This window comes from Rana temporaria, chromosome 5 (assembly GCF_905171775.1).
Source record: "Rana temporaria chromosome 5, aRanTem1.1, whole genome shotgun sequence".
NCBI lineage: Eukaryota > Metazoa > Chordata > Amphibia > Anura > Ranidae > Rana > Rana temporaria.
In genome coordinates, this window is record NC_053493.1 from 53,095,970 (window position 1) to 53,103,163 (window position 7,194).

Here is a 7,194-nt window from a genome sequence, read left to right on the forward strand (position 1 = left end):
TGGAAGTGCAGTCGCTGTAAAGCTGAGGGGTAGATCTGAAACGAGGGGAAGCTCTGCTGATTTTATTATCCAATCGTGTGCAAGCTAAAATGCTTACATGTCCCCCTCATTTTAGCTTGCATGTCCCCCTCAGATCTACAGCGACTGCACTTCCAAGTGCACTTTCAGTGCAATTTCAAGTGCACTTTGCACTTGTAGTTTGCACTTGTAGTGCAAAGTGGATTTGCCTATTGTAAATAACCTCCAGTGTCTTCTTATTACTCTCTATTACACACTCCCTGTCCTTAAATGACACCCCTATTACACTATGTTCTGAAGTCCCTGTCCTCTTATCACCCCCCCCCCCCTGTCCCTGTCCATCACTAATGTGGTGTTGCCCCCTCCTGTCAATCATCCTCCCTCTTCTCAGCCCTGCCTGTGTCTGCTATGGAGGATTTATTTCCAGCCCCCCCCCCCAAGGGAGATCTGGGAAGAGCTCAGTTAAGTCTGACATGGAAAGATGTTCTTTGTTTTTTCAGTGAACCTGAGATTCCCCACTTCCTTCCAAAATAAACCCAGCACCTATCTCCAGGAAGAATAGAAGAAGCAGCCCACATCCCTGCCTGGAATACAATGGGCATTCCTCAGTGCCTGAGGTGTAGATAAATAGAATATCATATGTAGCAATAACATCAATATTACAGATTTATACAGAAAACATGAATTGCGAAGACTTCCTCCACAATGATTTTCTTTGATAATGAAGTCACTATGGATGTACAGTCCATATGTACTGATCCTGGAGGGATAGTATAATATATATATATATATATATATATATATATATATATATATATATATACATGCTCACAGAAAGCTAGATTATATGTTGATTGAAATATAAAGGGTTACAGTGATATATTGAATAGATAGGTAGACAGGTAGATTAAAACAATAGATTGATTGTGCCAGGCAAAGAAAAATAATAAAAAAAGAACATGCAACGAGACACTTAGGGGTTGATTTACTTAAAGTGGATGTAAACCCAATTTTTTTTTTTATGTCACAATGTAGAGAATAAGATTTCCTATCATCTGTGCCCAGTCTTGCCACACAGAGTTAATCCAGCTCTGAGCAATCCACTTTTATTGTTCAGTGGAAATTAACAGACTTCCAGGTAGAAACCTGTCTAAATAAAAAGTCCTTTCCGTCCCCTTGCTTCGAGTGACAGGGTTTTTACATATCTCGTGCACTAGCTTGGACACATGCACATTCTTGGATGTTTATCATAATATGGGGGGTGATCCACAGTTCATTGTGAGAGGTAATGTATGTCACTCGAAGCAAGGGGACGGAAAGGACTTTTTATTTAGACAGGTTTTTATCTGGAAGTCTGTTAATTTTCACTGAACAATAAAAGAGGATTGCTCAGAGCTGGATTAACTCTGTGTGGCAAGACTGGGAACAGGTCATAGGAAATCTTATTCTCTACATTGTAACATCAAAAAAAATTGGGTTTACATCCACTTTAAGACAAATAGACTGTGAGCAAAGTGTAGTTGCTCCAGACTCCAGAGCATAATAAATGAGTATAAGCTCTGCTGACTTCCATCATCCAATCATGTGCAAGCAAACATTAATTTTGTTTTATTTTCCTTGCATGTGATTGGGTATTATTTGCAAAGTGAAGCTTTATCTCATAGCTCTGCAACTGCACTCTACATAGTGCACAGTCTGTTTCCCTTTAGTAGATCTGACTGCAGTCAGAAATGATGACATCTGGGTGATTGCCATGGGATACCTGTACTTTGGACATTACTTTTCCACCAGATAAGCACAATTGTTTGCAAATATAAAACAACATGGTGCATGACTGGCTGTATAATAAGATTTCAGGTATTCCTGATAGAAGTGCATTAAAATGTGTGTTAGGCTTATTTACTAAGGCCATGCAATGAACATTGCTGATGTGTTCAAGTGCCAAAAAACAATAGCAACCAATCAGATTTAATTGCTTCCAAAGTGGCACCATCATGAAAGACAATTGCTGAACGTCAATTCAAGGATGCTGCACTTTGCCTTTTCCAAAAAAAGCAAAGCGTAATGATGATAATGATGATAATAATAATGATGATAATGATGATGATGTTGAAATCACAGATTCCCCTTTCTGGTCATCTGGCAACAAGAGCAGCAATTTGTTCAGCCTGGTCTGCATACATTGTGATCTCTGCCTCTCCTGGGACAGGTCCTCTTTTTTTTACAGATGCCAGTAACTCTGCACACAACAGCTTTTCCTGTCATTTCAATGTCAGTGTCATAGCCTGATGGTTTTGTGACTCTAGAGTGCTGTGCAACATGTTTGTAAAAGGAAATAAATATAAAAAAAAAAATCTCTGCCTGCAAAAAAAGACAAATGAGTGATTGCAATTGTCTGATTCCAATGGATATACATTAGGAATTTTCCAGTCTGCAGAAAAACTCATCATTCTTGGATCACAACTGAACTTCCCTGAACTGCTTGAGTCAAATCAGACCAATCAGAATGCAAATATACAGTGTGATAATAACCAATGCAATTTAGCGATCCCTCTGATTCAGCCTATTTAGATCGTTTTCATTTCCACCTGCTGTTGGTGAATATCTTCACAATAAAAATAGAAAATTATAATCTGTGACTGAATTGAGAATTTCTTTAAATAGTAAATAATTAGAGACCTTCCCTGCATCCCCAATCACTGTCCTGCCAGGCTAGCACAAATCCCAAAGGAAAGTGTCCCCATTGCCCTTAGTAATAGAGATGCCAATTTCCCTTTGCTATCCCCGACCAGAAAATAACAGGTGTATTGTGGTTGTTGTGATCAGAATTCCATTCTCTACTTCACACCTATAAGGGCTGTTTTTACTAAAGGAGTAAAGACTGCAATTGCACAGTAAATGTAGTAAATAAGGTGAACCTGATCTCACGAATAGACAGGAAAAAAAGTTTTTTGAAAGCAGCTGATTGGTTGATAGAATTGGGCACAACTTTACCAACTCAAAAACAAAAATGTAATATATTGCAGCATACCAATTATTAGACATGGTGGTTGCATTCGTTTTATTATTATTATTATTATTATTATTATTATTATTATTATTATTTTCACTTGGTGATCCTGCCAGTAAGTCTGGTGTGTTTTTTGTTTTGTTTTTTAACATTCTTTAACAGAGAAAGGCTGCCCTTATTATTATTATTATTATTATTATTATTATTATTATTATTATTATTATTTTTGTATTATTATTATTATTATTATTATTATTATTATTATAATTATTATTATTATTATTATTATTATCACTTGGTGATCCTGCCAGTAAGTCTGCTGTTTTTTTTTTTAACATTCTTTAACAAAGAAAGGCTGCCCAGCAAAAGTGTTAGTTAGAGGAATGACACAAACCATGTAACACTAACAGGGGTGCTTTACAAGGATCAGATTTAATTTATTTATGTAAAATCTTTACTACAAAAGGGAAGAAAACTGTTGCTGTAACTAAAAGTGTTATCTGGAGTTCAGCTTCAATCTGTTAGTCAATCTAAATCTGCTAGTTTAACACTAGCCTCTCCCCAAACTGACAATGCTGCTGTCCAAAGGTGTCTCCATTGCTCCTCCATGCATAGTGGAGACACCCCAAGGCAGGAAGTGTGTTACTGGCCAGGAACCTAAAAAGCCAAAAAGAAAACGAATGCAGCCACCACATTTAAGGATTGGTAAACGGTTGCATTTTTGTTTTTAGCTTTGATAAAACGAACTAATCCCATTACATTAAACCCCCAATCCACCCAAAAGACCCGGCTGGCTGGTGGCAGCAGCAATAATACATCATTGCAGACAAGGTACTGAGCTGTACAAGAGCTGACAGACTGTATTGTAATTGGACATATTTATTTGTCAACTTAGGAAAAGAAAGAGGAAATACATGTTTTAGATATAACCATAAAAACCACAAATGTGTACAAACAAAATCTATTCCAGAACGTGTCATTATTATTTATAACATGAATTATGTCCCAGCGTTCATATACTTCTACCAAATATATTTCCATGAATTATTGTCACGGTCAGATGGAAACCAATGCTGGTGAGAAGAGAGCAATGCAATTTATTGGAGATAATAGTATACGAATAGTTATTGAAAGCGAGGATAGTACACAAATGAATAGACACGGAGATAATACACACATTACTAAAAGACAGGATAGTATACAGATGATTTATTTAAAGAGAAGATGGTTCATGGATTATTAGAAGAGAGCATAGTACATTAATAGAGAGCATAGTAAGTACATGGATAATTAGAGAGGATATCACATAAATTATTAGAAGAGAGGATAGTACACACATTATTAGAATAGAGGATAGCAAACACAGATCCTAGTATACGATTTTTTTTTATAAGAGATGATAGTACACACATTATTAGAAGAGAGGATAGTATACACACATTATTAGAAGAGAGGATAGTACACACATTATTAGAAGAGAGGATGGTACACACATTATTAGAAGAGAGGATGGTACACACATTATTAGTGAGGTTAGTACACACTAATTTGAAGAGATGATAGTACACATATTATTAGAAGAGATGATAGTACACACATTATTAGAGATGATAGTACACATATTATTAGAAGAGATGATAGTACACACATTATTAGAGATGATAGTACACACATTATTAGAAGAGATGATAGTACACACATTATTAGAAGAGATGATAGTACACACATTATTAGAAGAGATGATAGTACACACATTATTAGAGATGATAGTACACACATTATTAGAAGAGATGATAGTACACACATTATTAGAAGAGATGATAGTACACACATTATTAGAAGAGATGATAGTACACACATTATTAGAAGAGATGATAGTACACACATTATTAGAAGAGAGGATAGTACACATATTATTAGAAGAGATTATAGTACACACATTATTAGTGAGGATAGTACACACATTATTAGAATAAGATGATAGTACACATATTATTAGAAGAGATGATAGTACACATATTATTAGAAGAGATGATAGTACACACATTATTAGAAGAGAGGATAGTACACACATTATTAGAAAATATGATAATACACATATTATTAGATAAGAGGATAGTACACATTTTTAGAGATGGTATACGATTTTTTAGAAGAGAGGATAGTACACACATTATTAGAAGAGAGGATAGTACACACATTATTGGAAGAGATGATAGTACACATATTTTTAGAAGAGATGATAGTACACATATTATTAGAAGAGAGGATAGTACACATATTATTAGAAGAGATGATAGTACACATATTATTAGAAGAGATGATAGTACACATATTATTAGAAGAGAGGATAGTACACATATTATTAGAAGAGATGATAGTACACATATTATTAGAAGAGAGGATAGTACACATATTATTAGAAGAGATGATAGTACACATATTATTAGAAGAGAAGATAGTACACACATTATTAGATAAGAGGATAACACACATTTTTAGAGATGGTATTCGATTTTTTAGAAGAGATGATAGTACACATAAATTAGAAGAGAAGATAGTACACATATATTAGAAGAGAATATAGTACACATATATTAGAAGAGATGATAGTACACACATTATTAGTACACAAATAATTCTGCGTATTTATCGGATTTATTTAACCAGCAATGACAGTGATTGAAGGGCAGACCGACAATTATTCGTTTTGGGTTCAAATCTCCTCCATTTTCATTGATGTAACCCCAGAAAATACTATGGGGGAATACATCGGAACTGTCTCGGGTGTTTAACAGGATCGATTCTAAGGGAATGAATAGAAAAAAATCGAATTCGAACTTCGAAGTAAAACCTTTTTGAACTGCTCTGGGCACGAAATCATGAGGTTGAAGGGTGTCCCTATTAATCTCTATTAATCTTTTATCCTTAAAGATCTTCATCAGATTACAGTGCAACGTGTACAGCAGGTAAGTCGCCCTCTCATTCTATGGGTGACATTAAAACTACATTTTTAGCATTTAAAATACTTGTTTCCATCGCACACATTTTCCCCAAATCTCTGTCCTGCCATTTTCAGGGAATCCCCCCAATGTCAGCAGTGACAGTTGTGTCTCTATATACTATTGCACAGTATATATAAATATATATATAGGTCCCATACAATATTCCCATTCTTCATTCAAACAATCAGCACTAATCTACGAACACACAACACCTATCTCTAATATTTCCTAAAGCACTGCCGATTGTCTGCACATCCTTTTATATCATTTTCTCCATTAAGTGACAGTCAGCATCAAATGGGTTCTGGGACATTAAGGGTTAAGGACATCATAAAGCAGAAACAAGCATAGCTGTAAAGAAATGAATTAGGTGAAACAAAGTGTAACAAAGTATATATACGGGTTGCTTAGTGTCTGTGTAGTGACAGCTGGTAGGAAAAGAGCATTACAAAAGGCAATGAGCACCATAGGAAGGGAGAGGAGAGGAGACCTACCTTGGCTGAGGCTGCAGCTGCAGACATTGGGGTGTTCAGCTAGTTGTGGAAGCTTTTCCAAGCCTTTCCCTTTGCTCCATCCAGCCCTGCTGCTCTCTAATTAGAGCCAGGCTGGATGTAAGGGAACCCTGTTCCTGCAGCTTCCCCTACAAGATAATAGTTGGTGTAGAGAACAGGAGGCTCCTCTTATGGTCTACAGAGGAACACTGGAAACTCTTCTAGGAAGACAAACAAGGAAAGATAGTCAGCCTGTTATATAGGATAATAGGGCACATTTATTAAAGCAGACAACATTTCCCTCCTTGAATATCATCCACCTCAGCAGGAAAATGACCCCCCCCCCCCCTCCATAAAGCTAGAGCAGAGATGGGATCTATAAATGTGAGATGGGGGGGGGGGGGGGGTATTCCACAGGTAACACCAATTCCCAAATATCCTGATATCTGTATGTGGTTACTACATACTGGGGGTTATTTACTAAAGGCAAATCCACTTTGTACTACGAGTGAAAACTACAAGTGCACTTGGAAGTGCAGTCGCTGTAGATCCGAGGGGGACATGCAAGGAAAATGATAAAAACAACTCGGGCTACATTCACAAAGAGATACGACGGTGTATCTCCAGATACTCCATCGTATCTCTGACTTACACTGGTCGTATCTATGCG

At 36.4% G+C, this 7,194-nt stretch overlaps 1 protein-coding gene across 1 annotated transcript in view; it reads right to left on the reverse strand.

Annotated features, from left to right (window-relative positions):
• MKX (mohawk homeobox) overlaps window positions 1-6,744 on the reverse strand; it is a 176,608-nt gene extending 169,864 nt beyond the window's left edge. Inside the window, exon 1 of the mRNA XM_040352584.1 lies at window positions 6,528-6,744. The gene's annotated coding sequence lies outside the window, so the exon portion shown is untranslated. The remainder of the gene's footprint in view (window positions 1-6,527) is intronic.
• Between the last annotated feature and the right edge of the window lie 450 nt (window positions 6,745-7,194).